The sequence below is a fragment of the Pristiophorus japonicus genome, chromosome 9 (assembly GCF_044704955.1).
Source record: "Pristiophorus japonicus isolate sPriJap1 chromosome 9, sPriJap1.hap1, whole genome shotgun sequence".
In the NCBI taxonomy this organism is placed as follows: Eukaryota; Metazoa; Chordata; class Chondrichthyes; family Pristiophoridae; genus Pristiophorus; species Pristiophorus japonicus.
In genome coordinates, this window is record NC_091985.1 from 103,844,879 (window position 1) to 103,865,730 (window position 20,852).

At 46.2% G+C, this 20,852-nt stretch overlaps 1 long non-coding RNA gene across 1 annotated transcript in view; it reads left to right on the top strand.

The window, feature by feature from the left end:
* LOC139273160 (uncharacterized) overlaps nucleotides 1-19,298 on the top strand; it is a 40,766-nt gene extending 21,468 nt beyond the window's left edge. Inside the window, exons 2-4 of the long non-coding RNA XR_011595028.1 lie at nucleotides 13,035-13,165; nucleotides 16,879-17,080; nucleotides 18,905-19,298. This is a non-coding gene — a long non-coding RNA (uncharacterized lncRNA). The remainder of the gene's footprint in view (nucleotides 1-13,034; nucleotides 13,166-16,878; nucleotides 17,081-18,904) is intronic.
* Nucleotides 19,299-20,852: the final 1,554 nt, after the last annotated feature.

Below are 20,852 nucleotides of genomic sequence, written 5' to 3' on the forward strand. Positions count from 1 at the left end.
TTTGAACCACGTGTAAAGTTTAATTTGTTTAAGTTTGTTGGTTTTAGTGCCCCCTCCCTCCACCCCCCCCCCGCCACTTTTAGCCAGGAGGCACTTGTATAATTTGTATTTTTGGTGCCCTCAAAAAAAAACATGGGGGCACTTGAAAAGTTTTTGGAGTGTGACAACCCTTTAATCAGGGGGCACTTGAATACTGTGTCTGCACAAAATAGTTGTAGAGCTGTTGCATTGTGAGTAGTTTAGCCAGTCACATGATGTTCACAGGACTCAACAAAACCCCAGTCTAGGTCATCCAGGATGAGGTATGCAGTTGTGAGCCTAATGGATGAATTGGTAATGTGTAGTTTGATTGTTAAACCTTTGTTCATAAACCAACTAGTTCTTAATAGCAATGTGTTGTTATGAATTATTAAGCAAGAACCCATAAAGCAAATTCATTACAGTAAGGAGCTGGAAGTAGGCATTCTTTATGATTGAGAGGATATGGGGTCAGAAACTCAGATCAGGGTCAAATAGGACACCGAGGTTGCAAACAATCTGGTTCAGTCTATGACAGTGGCCACGGAGTGCCTTCGGTCTTCTCAATGTTTAATTGGAGGAAATTGCAGCTCATCCAGACAAGTAGTCTGATAATGCAGAGGTACTGGAGGGGTCGATAGAGATGTTGGTGAGGTATAGCTGAATGTCGTCAGCATACATGTGATGTCATGCCTTTGGATGATATCTCTAAGGAGAAGCATGTAGTTGAGAAATAGAAGGGGGACCAAGGATAGACACTTGCGAAAATCCAGCAGTAACGGTATAGGGGTGAAAAGAGAAGCCATTGCAGGAGATTCTCTGGCTACAACTGGTTAGAGTGGAACTGGGCAAGGGTTGTCCCACTCAGCTGGACAATGGAGGAAAGGTGTTGGAGGAGGATGGCATGGTTGAATGTGTCATGCATGTACTTTTGGGATCACTAGCCACTAGATTGCATCACTGTTGGAGACCATTGGACTACAAGCACGTGTGTGCAGCCCAAGTATAAAAGGCCAGCCATTTTGTATATTAGTCACTTTGGGCCTTAATAAAGCAGAGCCAAGGTTATACCTCTTGGAGTTAAACAGTACTCAGTCTAACAGTTATTGCATACACAACATTTGGCGACGAGGCAACAAGAACCTTTGCATGCAAAAATGAGCACAATTGGATTGTTGGAGCGATTTGTGGAAGGAGAAGATTGGGCAGACTTTGTGAGCCGTTTGAGCCAGTTCTTCGTGGCCAACAAAATGGAGGAGGTCGGCGACGCAGATCGGTGCCGGATGGTGTTCCTCACGGTTTGTGGTCCAAAAATGTATGGTCTGATAAAGAATCTACTCCTGCCTGTGAGTCCCAGCAGAGAAGACGTATTAAAAATTGTGCACACTGGTACAGAACCGCCTTAAACCAGACGAAGGCATCAACATCTCGAGATACAGATTTTATATGCATGTTCGCTCAGAGGGCCAGAATGCGGCGGAATTTGTTGCCGACCTGAGACGTCTAGTGGGACCGTGTAAGTTCAGGGCTGTGTTGGCAAACATGCTGCGGGACTACTTTGTAATCAGCATCAACCACGAGGTGATCCTGCATAAACTATTGGCGGTGGAGACGTTGGACTTCAACAGGGCCATCACGATCGCTCAGTCATGCATGACGACAGATAGAAGTCTAAAGCAGATATCAGTGAAAAATCGAAACTCGGCAAGTACTGTAAATATGATTGATTCGGCGTTCGGCGGAGCGGCACATGGCAGGGCCAACCTAACTGCGTATGCAAAACCTGTGGCTGCCCAAAGTTTGCCACCGATTTCTCCGTGTTGGCATTGTGGGGGAAATCACTGGCACCAGCAGTGCCGATTTAAGCAATATAGTTGTAAAGGCTGACTGAGAGTAGGGCACCTCCAGCGCAAGTGTCCGCAGATGACCAAGCGTGCTGCGACACACCACGTGGAGGATGATGGTCAGACTAGCACAGATCCGGATACGCAATCCGAGATACCAGAGGAAGAAGTGTATGGACTGTACTCGTTCCTAACTAAGAACAAACCGATAATGATCAACGTGAAATTTAATGGGGTGCTGGTATCGATGGAACTGGACACGGGGGCAAGTCAATCGATAATGAGCCAAAGTGGCATTCGACAAGCTGTGAGATACTAAGGCTGTGAGGCCCAGGCTGAGTCCAGTCAATGCCAAGTTGCGCACGAACACCAAAGAACTCATAATGATGATGGCAGTGCCACAATTAAAGTATTGTATGATGGTGCAGTTCATGAGTTACCGCTATGCATTGTCCCAGGCAATGGCCCAACGCTGTTTGGCAGGAACTGGCTTGAAAAAATCAGATCCGACTGGAACGACATCAAGGCGTTGTCATCGGAGGAAGATACATATGCCCAAGTACTGAGCAAGTTCCCCTCGCTGTTCGAACCAAGCATCCGTAACTTCACGGGAGCCAAGGTGCAGATCCACGTGGACTCGGATATAAGACCCGTCCATCATAAAGCTCGGGCAGTTCCGTATATGATGAGGGAGAAGGTCGAAATTTAACTGGACAGACTCCAGCGTGAAGGGATCATATCACCGGTTGAATTTAATGAATGGGCCAGCCCCATAGTTCCTGTGCTGAAAAGTGATGGCAGTCAGAATCTGTGGAGACTACGAGGCTATGATCAACAGGGTTTCGAGGCTGATGACTTGTTTGCAACGCTAGCCGGGGGGAAGTCATTCAGAAAACTGGACTTGACTTCGGCCTACATGACACAGGAGCTGGTCGAGACGTCGAAGAGACTTACGTGCATTAACACGCATAAAGGACTGTTTACTTATCACAGGTGCCCTTTTGGAATTTGCTCGGCTGCAGCAACATTTCAGAGAAACATGGAGAGTCTACTGAAGTCTGTCACCAGAACCGTCGTGTTCCAAGATGACATCCTGATCACAGGTCGTGACTCCGAGGAACATCTGAACAACCTGGAAGAGCTTCTACATCATCTGGACAAAGTGGGACTCAGACTGAAATGCTCGAAGTGCACCAGAGGTCGAATTCATGAGGAGGAAAATTGCTGCTGATGGCATCAGGCCCACAGACGCGAAAACCAAGGCCATCAAGAATGCACCCAAGCCACAGAATGTGACGGAGCTGCGTTCATTCCTGGGTCTACTCAACTACTTCGGTAACTTCTTACCTAAATTGAGCACCTTATTAGAACCACTGCACATGCTGCTAAGGAAAGGCGACAACTGGGTGTGGGGTGCGTCTCAAGACAGAGCTTTTGAGAAAGCCACTAATCTGCTTTGCTCTAACAAGCTGCTGGTACATTATGACCCATGTAAACATTTAGTTTTGGCCTGTGATGCTTCGTCATATGGAATTGGTTGCGTACTCCAACAAGCTAATGAGTCGTGTAAACTTCAACCAGTTGTGTATGCTTCAAAAAGTTTGTCTAAAACGGAAAGAGCCTACGGCATGGTAGAGAAAGAAACACTAGCCTGTGTGTATGGGGTTAAAAAGATGCATCAGTACCTTTTTGATCTTCGGTTTGAACTTAAGACTGATCACAAGCCGTTCATTTCACTGTTCTCTGAAAACAAAGGTATCAATACCAATGCTTCATCCTGCATTCAGAGGTGGGCGCTGACATTATCCGCTTATGACTATGTCATTCACCATAGACCGATGCTTTGAGCCGTCTGCCGTTGCCCATACCGGAGGTGGAACCTCCACAACCGGCGGACCTATTGTTAGTTATGGATGCTTTTGAGAGTGAAGGAACCCCTGTCATGGCTCAACAAGTTAAGACCTGGACCAGCCACGACCCGATTTTATCGGTGGTAAAGAGTTCCTCAAAGGTGATTGGTCTGCCATACCCAAGCAAATGTGCAAGGAGACCAAATCTTACATTCATCGCAAAGATGAACTGTTTATTCAGTCGGATTGTGTACTGTGGGGCAATCATGTTGTTATGCCCAAGAAAAGGAGAGAGAAATGTGTATGGCTTTCATCATTACAATGCCGAGATGTATGCTATGTATGCTACATAGCATACATCCCGGCATTGTAATGATGAAAGCCATCGCCAGGTCTCATGTATGGTGGCCGGGAGTTGACTCAGAGCTAGAATCATGTGTGCATCAGTGCAATACTCGCATGCAGCTCAGCAAAGCACCAACGGAATCATCGCTGAGTCTGTGGCCGAGGCTGTTGAAACCACGGTCCAGGATCACATAGACTTTGCAGGTCCCTTCCTGGGAAAGATGTTTTTAGTTGTGGTGGGTGCATATTAGAAGTGGACAGAGTGTATAATCATGTCATCCAGCACATCCACAGCTACCATCGAGAATCTCAATGTCATGTTCGCGGCACATGGTCTGCCTGACATCGTTGTTAGCGATAACGGATCGTGCTTCACCAGACAGGAGTTTCAAGAGTTCATGAAACTCAATGGTATCAAACATGTAAGGTCAGCACTGTTCAAACCTGCATGCAATGGGCAAGCAGAACGTGCTGTCCAAATCATAGAGTATGAAGCGAGGAACCCAAGGGTCATTGCAGACCCACCTGTCATGCATACTGCTCAGTTAAAGGACAAGACCACATACGTTTATAGGGGTCTCGCCTGCTGAACTAATGATGAAGAGAGGTCTTAAGACCAAGCTATCTCTTGTACACCCTGACTTGAATAATCATGTTGAATACAGAAGACAAAGTCAGCAAGGGTATCACGATCGCGCAGCTGTGTCATGCAATATTTCTGTAAATGATCCTGTATATGTTCTGAATTATGGTTAGGGTCCCAAGTGGATCGCTGGTACTGTCATGGCCAAGGAGGGCAACAGAGTATTTATTGTTAAGCCCAAAAATGGGCAAACATGCAGGAAACATATGGATCAGACAAAGCTGTGGCACACAGACGAACCGGAATAGTCAGAGGAAGAGACAATCGACGACCAACCAACCTACCCCCAGTCATCAGAGGACTCAGTGGTCATCAGTGAATTGGGACTTTCAATCACTGACATGTTCAATGAAAATGGACTTTCAATCCCTGACATGGCCATTGCCACTCCCACCAGGTCAGCCACCCAGCCACCAGTCACAACAGACTCTGAACACTCACCCAAGGCTGGAGTTGAACTGAGACGGTCAACCCGGGAGCGTAAAACACCGGACTGTCTCAATTTGTAAAAGACTGTGTTAATATCTCAGAGGGAGGCATTGTCATGTATGTACTTTTGGGATCACTAGCCACCAGATGGCGTCACTGTTGGTTATCATTGGGCTGCACGCACGTGTGTGCAGCCCAAGTATAAAAGGCCATCCATTTTGTATATTAGTCACTTTGCGCCTTAATAAAGCAGAGCCAAGGTTATACCTCTTGGAGTTAAACAGTACTCAGTCTAACTGTTATTGCATACACAACAGAATGTCTCAAAGGCCTGGAATCATTTAAGAAATAGTTGAATACTAGAATGTTAGAATTTTTCTGGATGGAACTGCAGGCCAGTGCCACAAAGCGTTTAATGAGCCAATGAGGTCAAGCAAGATATCAGTGCAGCCATTCTGCTTTTTCTTCCTTGGGCACCAACACGCTGTTTACCTTCAGAATTATTAGCTATACAAATTACTCTTCACGCTACATACTGGTTAGGGGTACACTATTTCTGTGTGTTGCAATATGTATTTGCATCTCTCCAAATGGGAATTGCTTGTATACCTAGGGCTAAATATTCGGTTGCGTAGTGCCCGATGTTTGAGCACTGCGGGTGCTGAATTAGGTCCAAATTGGCGATGAAGCAGCGCACGCACACTTCTGGTGTGGGCCGCGCTGAAAGACATCTTGGTGTGGGCGGTAGTGCAACGCTGATTTGACACCAGCACTGCCATTTTTGTTGTAATTGCTAGAGCTAATGTCCTGTCTTAACCTCACACAGCTGACCATGCATTCAGCAGCAGGAAGGACCCCACACCAATGCTATTTAAAGAGATCATCACCAACTTTCAGGTAACTTGCTTTTTGATTTCTACTGGCTCTGTGTAAGTTTGCAGAAGTCACCTGGTGGTTTCCAAAGTTGTTTGAAAGTGATAGGGAGTGGTGTTGGAAGTGGAGAATGCCTTGGTTCTGACCTCAAGGGTTCTGGTCAGACCACTTGCTCATAGTCATGGGGGGCTTTAATTGCCATCTCTCTTGTCTGCAGCATGACAGCGAGATGGAGCAGAGGCAATGAAAAAGAGGACAAGCTGCCCGCAGAGGGAAGAGGGAGAAGGGCTCTCAGCAGGAGGCCTTACCCACCTACGGTCTTCTGAGAGCAATTATCTTACCTCAGCTGAGCCAGGAGCAGTGTGTGAGGCATCTGTGCTTTACGAAACAGGTGCATACAGAACTCTGCCACCTCTTGCAACCTGACCCACAGCCTCATTTCAGAGCAAGTGCAGCGCTGCCAATGGCTGTGAAGGTGACCGTGGCCCTGAGCTTTTTTGCGTCGGGATCCTTCCAGGCTGGTGCAGGTGACATCTGTAACACATGAGGAAGAAGAGGAGGAAGCGGAAGAGGAGGAAGCGGAAGAGGATGAAGTGGAATTGGAGGAGGAGGAGACGGAAGGAAGGAGACAACCAAGATGACCCCTTTGAAGCTAGATTGTCCGGGATCATATCACCCGCAACTCCACTGAACGCAAACCCATTTCCCCAGTTTATATTAGTCCCACACCTTACCTTCCCTCTGTTACTGACCATCACAGTGTCCTCTTGGCCAAAATGCTGCAATAAAAGCCACCACAAAGCAAACATTTCAATCCAACTTTATACATCTATCCCTCCAATATTACATCAAAAAATGAACTAATCGCCCTTAGTGCCTGTCTTCACCGTGCCTTTGCCTATCTTATGCAGTGCTACCCCAGTGGCTGCAGCATGGTTGCTGAAAGGCTGCTGACTTTCAGTGGGGGAGAATGCAGATGGTTCTTGGAGGATGACCTCGATGAGCTCTGGGCCTAGTAGACCTGACTTCAGACTACAGCACCTTAGCATGGGCAGCAGTAATCTGTGCTGGCTTTCTGACAGGCAACAGCAAGGGCGGTGGCAGAGTGGCAGTGGTGGGAGAACTAATGCTGTCATCCTGAGAGAGGACAGCAGGTTAGTCCTCCATGGATCCATTGCTACTTGCATGAGGCAGCGCCTCAGCAATCCTAGTAATCTGCTGAGTACAGACTGCTGGACTGCTGTGACACACTGCAAGCCCCTTTCAACACTGATAAACCCAGTCATGATGGCAGCAGTCTATTGTTGTGTAACAGCAAGCTGAGCTTGCATGACTTCAGTCTGGGCTTCTACTGCAGCACTCAAACGTTGGATGGCTGCAATGGAAGCTGAAACTTTGGCCATCAGACATGGCATGATGGTTGGGTTCACAAATGCATTCATGAATCTGCCCACCCCAGCTCCAAGCTCTGCATAAAGCCCTATTCAAGGCTAGAGCTGGACTCCTCCATGCTTTTTGACGTTGCATTCAGACATTCTGGCAGGCTTGTCAATGCACCAAGCATTTCATTGTGTATACCCATCAGCGTTCTTCTGTAGGCCGCCCCATCAAAGTCCTCATCTGAGTCTTGTGCAGCAGAACTCATGTGCAACCTTGCTTTCCGGGGAGCTGGCACTTGTACTACTACCCTTTCCCCCTGCCCTGGCTGCAGGCCGCTCATGCCCGGTGTCTCACTATGAGCAGATCCTGCGTCTAGCCTATCCTCTAAAGTATGTGGTGTTGGCTGGGAGTGTGAAATCAAGTGATGGTGTTTCTTTTTCCTCACTCTTCTCTCCCTCTTCTTGATGAAGCACTGGCTGGGCAGGCTGGATGTCTTGGGTGTCTGAAATGAGAAAGGCACAAGTTTCGGGTTCTGGTGAGGGGTGGCAGAGCTGGGGGGGAGGGGGTGGGCTGGGGAAAGCAAGAGGTTCATGGTCACATTGTTATGTTTAGAATAACTCCACAAGACTGAGCACTGCAAGCTTAAACTGATGTGACCTTAGTCTCTTTAATAAAACTCCAGAGTGCTAAAGCAGCATAGCAGACAACCATTTATACTCGCTTGCATGAGGTGTGCAGGTGACCCTTGGGTCTCCAACAGGTGCGCCCTCTGGTGGCAAGTCTTAAACAGTTATAATGTTTACATACATAACATCACTCCCCCCCAAAGTCTTTGCTACAAGTTATTTACAAGTTGAGGCGGTCCGGGGCCCTTCGCTGAGTTTGAACCCTGGCATGGGTGAATTGGTCGGGTCATTGCTGCACTGCAGCGCGGCTGGTCTGACCGGACTGTTGGGCATGCTGGATTCATCCTCTTGATTGACGGCGAGGTCGATTGCTGGTTGGGTGTGTGTTGGTGGATCGATGATGGTGATGTCCTCTTCAAGTTGTTCCTGGTTGTCAGTGAATCGCAGTTTGGTCTGATCCAAATGCTTTCTGCACTTTTGTCCATTACATAGTTTGACAACAAACATTCTATTCCCCTCCTTGGCCAAGACAGTGCCAGTAACTCATTTGGGACCATGACCTTAATTAAGGACAAACACAGGGTTGTTTACATCAATGTCACGCAATACAGCCGCGCGATCGTGGTACATGTTTTGCCAGTGACACCGGGTTTCCACATGATCATTAAGATCCGGGTGTACTAAGGAGAGCCTGGTTTTGAGTGCTCTCTTCATTAACAATTCTGCCGGGGGAACCCCGGTAAGCGAGTGGGGTCGCATCCGGTAACTGAGCAGAACCCGAGATAAGCAGGTCTGCAGGGAGCCGTCAGTCACACGTTTCAAGCTCTGCTTGATAGTTTGGACTGCCCGTTCCACTTGATTGTTGGATGCGGGCTTAAACGGGGGAGACCTGACATGCTTGATGCCATTCCGGGTCATAAACTCGTTGAATTCTGAGCTGGTGAAATACTGTCCATTGTCACTGACAAGGACGTAGGGCAAGCCATGGGTGGCGAACATGGCTCGGAGGCTTTCAATGGTGGCAGTGGACATGCAGGATGACATGATTACACATTCAATCCATTTAGAGTAAGCATTTACTACTACTAAGAACACCTTTCCTAGAAAGGGGCCAGCAAAATCTATGTGATTCCTGGACCACGGCTTGAAGGACCATGACCACAGACTCAGTGGAGCCTCCAATGGTGCATTGCTCAACTGTGAGCAAGTGTTACATTGGTGTACACATGACTCCAAATCCGAGTCAATGCCGGGCCATCAAACGTGCGACCTGGCAATAGCCTTCATCATGACTCCACCTGGGTGAGTACTGTGCAGGTCGCGTATAAACGTTTCCCTGCCATTTTTTGGCAAAACCACGCGCTTAGCCCATAAGAGACAATCCGACTGGATGGACATTTCATCTTTACGTCGGTGAAACGGCTTAATTTCATCTTGCATTTCCCCGGGAACAGCAGACCAGCTCCCATTGAGGACGCAACTTTTTACTAGTGATAGCACAGGGTCCTGGCTAGTCCAGGTCCTGATCTGGTGAGCCGTGACGGGTGACCCCTCGCTCTCAAAAACATCCATGGCCAGAAGCAAGTCTGCGGGCTGTGCCATTTCCACCCTGGTGGTGAGCACGGTAGCCGACTGAGGACATCAACACAGTTCTCCGTGCCTGGTCTGTGGCGGATAATACATTCACAAGCGGACAATGTTAGTGCCCATCTTTGCTTTCTGAAAAAAGCAAAATGATCGATTTGTGGTCGGTTTCAAGCTCGAACCGGAGTCCAAATAGGTTTGGTGCATTTTCTTAACCCCGTATATGCATGCTAACGCCTCTTTCTCAACCATACTGTAGACTCTTTCGGCCTTAGATAGACTTATAGACACATATGCAACCGATTTCAGTTTGCCTAATACATTGGTTTGCTGTAATACACAACCGACCCGTACGAAGATGCATCACAAGCTAGCACTAAACGTTTACACGGGGTCATACAATACAAGTAACTAGTTAGAACATAGCAGGTTTCTGGCTTTCTCAAAGGCTGTCTCTTGAGATTCACCCCAAACTCAGTCGTCACCCTTACATAGCAATAAATGCAAAGGTTCCAGCAAAGTGCTCAACCCAGGTAGAAAGTTACCAAAATAGTTGAAGAGTCCCAGGAATGAACACAGCTCCGTCACATTCTGTGGTCTGGGTGCATTCTTGATGGCCGCCGTCTTAGAGTCTGTGGATCTGATGCCATTTGCCGCAATCTTTCTTCCCAAAAATTCGACCTCTGACGCCAGGCAAACACACTTGGAGCGTTTCAGCCTGAGTCCCACTCTGTCCAGTCACTTTAGAACCTCTTCCAGGTTGTGCAGGTGTTCGATGGTGTCACGACCGGTGATCAGGATGTCGTCTTGAAACACAACGGTGCGTGGAACCGATTTCAGCAGACTCTCCATGTTCCTCTGGAAAGTGGCAGCAGCCGAGCGAATCCCAAAAGGGCATCTGTGGTATATAAACAGTCCTTTGTGCGTGTTGATGCACGTCAACCTTTTCGAAGATTCAGCCAGCTCCTGTGTCATGTAAGCGGAGGTTAGGTTCAATTTGGTGAATGACATCCCCCCTGCTAACGTTGCAAACAGGTCATCCGCTTTGAGTAGTGGATACTGGTCTAGTAATGAGACTCGGTTGATCGTTACCTCGTAGTCTCCGCAGATTCTGACTGTGCCATCGCTTTTCAACACTGGAACAATTGGGCTGGCCCACTCGTTGAACTCAACTGGTGATATGATTCCCTCTCGTTGAAGTCTGTCCAGTTCGATCTCGACTTTCTCCCTCATCATATATGGAACCGCTCGAGCCTTGTGATGAACAGGCCGTGCATCAAGGACTAGATGGATCTGCGCCTGTGAAGTTGCCGATGCCTGGTTCAAATAGCGATGGAAATTTTCACAGCACTTGAGTGCACAAGGCTTCATCCACCAAAGATAGTGCTTTGATGTCATCCCAGTTCCATCGAATCTTTCCTAGCCAGTTCTGCCGAACAGCGTTGGGCCATCGCCTGGTACAATCCACAGTGATAAGTCATGCACAGCTCCATCGTACGATAGGTTCACTGCCGCACTGCCAATGACTGGTATGAGCTCTTTGGTGTAAGTGCGCAACTTCGTATAAATCGGGCTCAGTTTGGTCCTTTGTGCCTTGTTGCCCCAGTTTCTCAAAAGCCTTCTGGCTCATAATTGACTGACTCACCCCCATGTCCAATTCCATGGAAACTGGAATCCATTTAATTTGACTTTCAGCATTATAGGAGGGCTCTTGGTGGTGAAGGTATGTACCCCATACACTTCTTCCTCGGCCTCGGGTTGAGTTGCCTCTTTTACTCGTTCTGCATGCTCCGCTTCAGATCGACCATCTTCTGCCGACTCTGCCACGTGGTGAGTCACAGCACGTTTGCACATTCGCTGGAGGTGCCTCATTGTTTCACAGCCTTTGCACACGTAGTGCTTGAATCGACATTGATGGGCTCTATGATTACCCCCGCAGCGCCAACATGATGTTAATGGATTCGCATTCACGCCCCACGGCGGACTCTGAGTCATCCTAGGTCTTGCAGCTGCAGATGTGTAGGCCCTGCCATGTACAGTTCTGCCTGCTAGTGACGTTATTTTATGCACAGTACTTGCCGGTGTGCTCCAATGCTGAGAAGATATCAGTTTATCAGTTTAGTATTATCGTTCATGGACATGAAAGCCTGGGCTATCGTGATGGCCTTGCTCAGGTCTGGGGATTCGGCAGACAGCAGCTTGCGAAGAATGACCTTGTGGCCGGTTCCAAGCACGAAAAAGTCCCACAGCATTTCCCCCAAAAATCCAGCAAATTCGCAAGGCGTCTTAGGTCGGCGACATAACTCGTCACGTCCTGGACTTGGAGCGATGGTGCGTCTAGAAGCGATACCTGGCCATTAAGATGCTCTCCTTCAGCTTGAGGTGGTCCTGAACCAGCGTACACAACTCTGCATATGTCTTTTCCGTTGGTTTCGTCGGTACTAGCAGAGGCTTGATGAGGCCGTATCTTGTAGACCCACAAACGGTGAGGAGAATCGCCCTGCGCTTGATCACTTTATCGTCTGCATCCAGCTCATTGGCCACGACGTACCGGTCGAGACGTTCAACGAACGCTTCCCAATCATCACCCTCTACAAATCGCTCAAGAATACCAATGGCAGCCATAACTACGTGATCTGTTACTCGGTGCCAATTGTTATGTTTAGAATAACTCCACAAGACTGAGTACTGTAAACTTAAACTGATGTGACCTTAGTCTCTTTAATAAAACTCCAGAGTGCCAAAGCAGCATGGCAGACAACCTTTTATATTCGCTTGCATTGGGTCTCCAACAGGTGCGCCCTCTGGTGGCAAGTCTTACACAGTTATAATGTTTACATACATAACACACACCATATGCACTTTGTAAATCAGAAGAGATGAGGGGAAAGTAGGATGTGAGAAGGAGGATATCGTATGAGGATACTGACATCTTCTATTCTTTCATCTCCGCCGCTGGTCACGGGCTCAGCCATGCTGCTGCCAAGAATGGCCAGCACCGTCCCCTCCAAGGGGGTGAGGTCATGCAGGTGAGCCCGTCCCCCGCTGGTTAAGTTCTGCTGATGCCGGTTATGCATCACTTTTTCCTGCAAGAGAAATGGAAGTGTGTCATTGAGTGTGGTGTAATTTGTTTGGGTTGAATAGTTGACAGTGTGTGCAAGCTGTGAAATGTAGGTATGAGGCTTGCAGCAGTGGTAAGTGTGTGCAGGTGAGGTGAAACTATGAATGTGAGGTATGAGTCGTGTTTGGGAGAGGTTGTTGATTGGTGAGTGATGGGGTATGGTGCATTGAGCAGTGTGTATGGCTAGTGGTGCAGATAGTGGGATATGGCATTTGAAGATGAATTCACTGACCTTGACCACTTGTGTGAGGTCATCAACCCTCCATGTCCTCACGATTAAACTGCTTCATTAACCACTTCAGCTGTATGCTCCCACTGCAGTCTGTTACCTGGAAGGCCTCCTGGCCCCCTGTGGAAAGAGGACCTCTCTTTCGGAGTCGGCAACGGCCCTGATGGAACACCGAGAAGACGATCGAACTTGACTATCTCGAGGAAGTAAAAGTCGTAACAAGGTGATCATTTAATTTTACAAAGTCCTCTGCTTCAATTTTTAAAAATTTGTTTAATGTCTCCAGTGCTGCATTGGAGAATCTTGGTGCATGTTCTCTCCACTGTCGTGCCATCAATATAACCTCTTGTCCACTGTCTTCTCAGCCATTTCAATCAGCTTTTGGAAGCAGAAAGCACCTCCCCTTTAAAAGGTGCAGACTGGCTTTAAGTACTGCAGGCTAGCTGTAATTGAAGCTAACCTCGCATGAACTTGGGCTGAACGCTACAATCATGCAAATGAGCGGGCAACACGAAGGTTGTGTGTGGCCTGCAGTCCTCTAAATGGGCGTGGCTTGCTATCGCATCGCGATCCCCATGCCGGTTTTCGAGGGCTATCGAATTTCTAGGTCTTGAGCTTTAAAGACTTTCCTCCAATTTAATAGGTTGATACCAAGGTGATCTGTTACATCAACTATCTGACCCTACCCCCTGGGCGACATGCTTCAAATGCTATCTTTCATCTAAAGCACTTAATCCTGTTACAGGAGAAACTTGACTACAATGCATGTGAAAGGCAGGGCACCGGAGGGGGCAGTGTGACATCAGAGAGTTGTTGGGTGATGGCAAAAGGCTGCAGGTTAGTTAGTACAGACATAGACGATCACCATGTCATCCCCGTGAAGCCGCACACAGAAGCCTGCACATGCTTCATCGTGGGTTATGTTCACCTATTGTTAATTTATATCCTCCTTTCATCCAGTTCCATCACAGCAACAGGAGACAGAGGACAATAAAGAAGATGAAGATGAGGAGGAGAAGCAACAGCATGGAATACATTTATTTCTCATTATAACTGACTGTAATGACGATGAAAAAGGGAATGATGAGGACGTGGCCCCTGCAGCAAGATCCTGCCTCATGTCCCTTTGCCCCAATGCCCTCAATATTACCCCCTGTGTCCTGGGGAAAAATAGATAGTGTCGGTGAAGATGTGGCATTGGGTGAGTTATGGAGCACAACGGAGCGGAGGAGTGGGATGTGGTGAGGAGAAAGTTGTCTACGGCTTGTAACACAGAACGCATGGGTACTCGCCTGAAAAGATGCATATCTGGCATTTACATGAAGAATTCTTTGCATGTGGTCACACAATCTGGACATTCAGTTGATGATACATATTGCAAGATCCTGTGTTTGTGACCTCTTTACCGAGAGAGCAGTTCAGGGCAGTAGTAATAGAGACATGGACCATGTACAGTAGACACTTCAAGTTGCTGGAGAAATATCATCAAGAATGTCTCCGCAAGATCCTACAAATCCCTTGGGAGGACAGGCGCACCTACATCAGCGTCCTCATTCAGGCTAACATCCCCAGTATTGAAGCACTGACCACACTCGATCAGCTCCGCTGGGCAGGCCACATAGTCCGCATGCCAGACACAAGACTCCCAAAGCAAGTGCTCTACTCGGAGCTCCTTCATGGCAAACGAGCCAAAGGTGGGCAATGGAAACGCTACAAGGACACCCTCAAAGCCTCCCTGATAAAGTGCAACATCCCCACTGACACCTGGGAGTCCCTGGCCCGAGACCGCCCTAAGTGGAGGAAGTGCATCCGAGAGGGCGCTGAGCACCTCGAGTCTCAACGCCGAGAGCATGCAGAAATCAAGCGCAGGCAGCGGAAAGAACGTGCGGCAAACCAGTCCCACCCACCCCTTCCCTCAACGACTATCTGTCCCACCTGTGACAGAGTCTGTGGCTCTTGTATTGGACTGTTCAGCCACCAAAAGAACTCAATTCAGGAGTGGAAGCAAGTCTTCCTCGATTCCGAGGGACTGCCTATGATGATGATGACCTAGAGAGCAGTGATGCACTACTTGCTGAGCTGCTAATTTTAGATGGTGAATAGTCTATTGGTTTCTGTAGTGTGCAAGGAAGAAAAGGAAGAGTTGCCCATGTGTAAGAAAGAAAGAATTTGTATTTACCCGGGATTGTTGAATAAATTGTTACTCTGGCTGGATCACGCAAATCAGCACAAACCAGGAATTCAGTTTGAGACCTGATCTGTATGGCACATAGCTACACCATACAGTCTCCTTACTCACCAGGCTGTCAGGGAAGCTCAGCATTACTTATAATATTAAAAATTGATATAAATATGAAATTTGTCATGGTTAAAAATTCAAAAATTGTTTTTCGCTCATCCTTTCATTGTCTATTCAGTGGTTACCCAATTTTTGGTTCTTTCTGTTTGTTCCATACTCTCTCCCTCTTCCTCTGTGTCACTGTATGGTGCTCACACACTTTCTCTCACTTTCAACTCTGTGTTTATTTGTCTTAGACTCTTTTTCTAATTCTGTCTTGGGATGAGAAGACAATGGAGATAGACAAGGACTCAGGTAATCGATTTGCAGAAATTTGTGCAGGACAGGATGGTAGATGGGTGAATCAACGCAATGTTTGATATTTCAGAGTTTTGATTCCAATGATTGTTGAGAGTATAACAAAAGGTGGAAGAAATTTGTTGGATCGTCCAATGTACATATACCAGGTTTCCAAATTGCCTATTGCATGCTTTAATAACTCTAATTCAATAAGAAAGAGTTAACTCGGAATTTGAAGTTCAAGTGATACAATATAAGTATGGCCTTTCTGCACTTAGAGTGTGAAATGATACAGAGTGGGACATCCGCTTGATTGTCAAGGACCTTTGCCGCCAAAACTGCCAAGTGTGCATCCAATTAGTTAATTTGCGTGAGTTCCTGCCTGTGCAGTGGCCAATCTCTGGGCACATGCACTTTATAAACTGCAAGCTGCGAGGAGGATGTTAAGAGGCTGCAGGGTGACTTGGACAGATGAGGTGAGTGGGCAAATGCATGGCAGATGCAGTATAATGTGGATAAATGTGTGGTTATCCACTTTGGTGGCAAAAATACGAAGGCAGAATATTATCTCAATGGCGGCAGATTAGGAAAAGGGGAGGTGCAATCAGTCATTGAAAGTTGGTATGCAGGCACAGCAAGCGGTGAAGAAGGCAAATGGCATATTGGCCTTCATAGCTAGGAGATTTGAGTATAGGAGCAGGGAGGTCTTACTGCAGTTGTACAGGGCCTTGGTGAGGCCTCACCTGGAATATTGTGTTCAGTTTTAGTCTCCTAATCTGAGGAAGGACGTTCTTGCTATTGAGGGAGTGCAGCGAAGGTTCACCAGACTGACTCCCGGGATGGCAGGACTGACATCGACTGGGCCTGTATTCACTGGAGTTTAGAAGAATGAGAGGGGATCTCATAGAAATATATAAAATACTGAAGGGACTGGACAGGTTAGATGCAGGAAGAATGTTTCCGATGTTGGGGAAGTCCAGAACCAGGGGACACAGTCTAAGGATAAGAGGTAAGCCATTTAGAACCGAGATGGGGAGAAACTTCTTCTCTCAGAGAGTTGTTAACCTGTGGAATTCTCTGCCACAGAAAGTTGTTGATGCCAGTTCATTGGATGTATTCAAGAGGGAGTTAGATATGGCCCTTACGGCTAAAGGGATGAAGGGGTATGGAGAGAAAGCAGGGAAGGGGTACTGAGGTGATGATCAGCCATGATCTTATTGAACAGTGGTGCAGGCTCAAAGGGCCGAATGGCCTACTCCTGCACCTATTTTCTATGTTTCTATGTTTCTATGTTTCTAATACAGGATGAGCATTTGGCTATCATTCTCAACATCTCAGCAGCACTTCTTTCCTTGTAGGACAAGATGGTGCAAACTAACGCAACAGCCCTGCATAGGAAGAAGCCTCAGAAATTTTAGTCTAGTAGCTGCTCGAAGTGACCATTCTACAAACCATAGGAATGGAAAGCCTGGTGCAAAAAGTCCCGCCTTGTGGATGTTACCGCCCCAAACGTGGTGCAACGGGATTTTTCCCCCTTAATTTCTGATGGGTCTGCTACTTGTAAGTATACTGATGTATTGCTTGCATGAACTATTCAGTGTGCTGTCATTAACTAATAAAAATCTGTCAGATATATCACTGTCTCATCTGTAATCTGCTAATTAAATAAATGATATGAAATAGGGACTAGAGTGCTGGTTTCTTGCCTCTCAAAATCCAACACGCACAAGACCCTGGCAGAAATTGAAGTGGCCATGAAGACGTTAGCACCTCATATTGACATTAGGTTCATTGCATATATAAATCAGGGGCCTAACGACTGTTTCAGAACTGGATTGCAAATGACTGCAGCATGCTGCAGTTTCTTCAGATGCTTAGCAGCCAAGCCAATGACCCTTAAAGGGACTGCTGGAGAATGCCACCAAAATGGTAAATGTTAAATTTTTTATTTACCTTATTGTGGATTCAGGAGGAGCAAGAGTGCTCCTCCTGGCTCCACATAAAAATCCACAGGCCGCTGCCAGCCACTACTTGCCCCTTGATTGATTGCATCCCCATCTCCCAGACTCTCCCGAGGACCTTGACCAGCGTCTGAGCCAGCTGATCTTGCTGCCCCCTGCAACCAGCGAGCTGCCAATGGTGCCGCAAATTTCTAGACCATTAACTCTCAGACTGCTGCTTAAGAAGCCTCAAGGTCCAACCTTCATCAAAATATGGAGTGTCATAAGACGAGAAATTTTAATTTTGGTTCCTTCTTCCACTGGTGCTGTCTGACCTGCTGAGTGTTTCCACTATTTTCTATTTTTGTTTCTAAGGATTTTCAGTCCCAACACCTCTGCTGTCCTGACACACTCTCAGCCAGACTGAACCAATTTCTATAATTGAACCTAACTTTAATCCTGTGTATACTGTGACAAGCAAGATAGAAATCAATAACATAATCCACAGACAAAAGTCAACGACATAGGAAAACATGCTTCATTTAGAAGTATCTAAGTTAGTAGACAGTACAGAAAAAACAAATACTACTTTTAACCAAACCATGAATGTAGGTCAAGGGGGACAACTTCCGAGAGGCAAAGGGCAAATTTAGGACTAATTTGAGGAAGATCTTCAAAAGATGATCAACATGTAGGGTTATGAGGGCACAGACATTTAAATTACGAAAGTTATGATGGGAGACTATGGCTTTTTTTGGGTATATGAATAAGGATGGGCTAAATGACCTTTTTAAACTGTCTATCTAATTATGATATTGCTGAAAGATCTGATATTAGTCAATTGGTGATACAATGCAGAAACAGAAGTGTATAAAATATCTGCTTAGCACCACCAAGTGACTGAAACTGGGAACACCAACATTATAACATGAAGCATAATTCATTGTAGAGGTTAGATAGTGCCTCACAGCGACAGGAACTAACTACAGCAATAAGGCTGTGCTTGTATTACAGGTAATGGCTTTAGAGCTACGTGGGGTCACAGACTTTGGGCTGGAAATTCCACAACCTTGCACCGGGTTTTTCGGCAGTATTTTGCCGTTTTAGGCGGAAAACGATGCGGCGGGAAATTCGCTGAAGTCTTGCACCGGTTTTGAAATACCGCTGGGGAGCGGACTGCCGGTGTGCAAGACTGGAAAAAGTGCTTTCGCCCGATATTTGACTCAGTGGTGACCCATAGATGGGTAAAAAAAACGCTGAAGAAAAACCTGTCTGAGCAGCCCTGGGAACAGTGGTAGGTATGAAACCCTGCAAAAAGGTAAGTTAAATTTTTATTTTAAAATTCTTTTGCAGCAATTTGCTAGAAAAGGGTCTTGTGAATGTTTTGTGATTTGTTATTTTTTGTTTTTTGGAAACTTTTTTTTGTGTTTTCCTCCCTCCCTAGGCCTAACTTGCAGCAGTATCGGCCTTGGAGAAAAGTTGCAGAAAATTCACAGTTTGCGCCGCAAATCTTCATGCAACGCCGGTTTTTCCCGCCGGGCGCAATTTTTTCTATTTTTCCCCGAATGTTCGACTTGAAATCATAGCGGAGTCATAGCATTTTTTTTCCGCCAAAATAAACGTTATGACCCAAAACCGAATTTCTAGCCCTCAGAGTTATACTGCTGGATCTGTGTTCTCCTCCAGTCTAGAAAATAAAATGTTTTGCTAAGAGCAGTGGCAGAGTTGTGCATTTTATTATTTTAATAATACAGTAGTAGTAGGAAATAGACGAGTCTTGGGAAAATTGTATTCTGTTCATTCATATCTTTCATCAAATAAAGCAGTTTGTTCATTTACATCTGTGTTTCGTCTCACTAGAGCATTTTTCGGTCTGCCTTCTGCGAGGATATGAGATCGCTTGTTGTAGCATGTGTGAGATCACAGTGTCCAGTACTCAAGGATTTTATGTTCTGACCCCCAGGTCATGCAATTCTTTAATGAGATATCAGGCAGTAAAGGTACACTTTGGATCAATGTGCATATGTAAGTGGCCCAAGAGAAGAGTTAATGTAAGATCTGTTAAATCTGAAACATTGGGCTGGAATTTGGGGTCGGAGGCATAAGCCCGAAAAAAGTCCAAACCTACCTGCTGGCTCCCGGGCTTTGGAGGCTTCAGGTCCTGGGCTTCCAGGCATATGCCTGCGTAAAGGCCCACGGATCCCAGGGATGCAGGCGGTTCGGAAGTGTCTGTGGGATTAAGTGGGCCAGGTCCTCCTATCAGAAAGGAGGATTCCTCATATGCATATGGGGATTCAATTTATGAATGGAATCCCCATCAGCTTATGAGGAATCCCCAAATAATAATAATTTACACAAATGGAATAAAAATAAATATTTCCATTTTCAAATGTAATTAAAAGTCCCTTTAATAATACATTACATTTACAATAAAAATTTAATTTTTTGAACTAATTTTAAATGTTTGTGGATGATTTTTACATTTATGATTTAACATTTATATTAACGCTTACTCTGGTGAAAGCAGGCGGAAGGGTTTCCTGGGCATTTATTTGCTGGGCAAACAGCCCAACTCTGCGCCAGCAAAAGTAATATTTGGGTCAGTTCGTATGATCGGTCAAGGTGAACGTCGACAGTTTGCAAATTCTGGGTTTTCGCGCATGTGCTGTGCATATGCCGTTATCAGCCTTGCAAAATCCAGACCATTGTTGACAGCAGGAGTGGGATCTGAATTGTACTTGTGGAGTGAAGGCATTTTACAATGTTTACATTTTTTTAATTAACTTTGTAGTAATAGTGACATTTAGAAATATTGACAAGATCAATAGATGCAGATAAAGAAATTGAGCTAGCTCATTTGCCTGTACAGGAAGGAAGACTTCAAGCAATTCCAGAGTGCTTTATAGCCAATTGAATACTTTTTAAGTGTAGTCACTAATGGAGGAAATGCAGCAGTCAATCTGCACACAGCAAGGTTCCACAAACAGCATTGTAATAATGACCAGGTAATCTGTTTTAGTGATGTTAGTTGAGGGATAAATATTGGCCTGGAAACCAGGGAGAACGCCCCTACATTTCTTTGAAATTGTGCCATGGGATCTTTTACGTCCACCTGAGAGGGCAGATGAGGTCTCAGTTTAACATCTCATCCAAAAGATGGCACCTCCGACATTCCCTCAGTATTGTACTGGAGTATCAACCTGGATTATATGCTCACATCTCTGAAGTGGGGCTTGAACCTTCTGACTCAGGCGAGAGTGCTACCAACTGAGCCTTGGCTGACACTTCTTGACATACAAAGAGAGAGTGTTCCAGTTAGAAATATTGAAATTGGAGGATGTGGAAGAGTGAGAAGCTAATATAAAAGGTAATCCAAAAGTCTTCTATAGGCA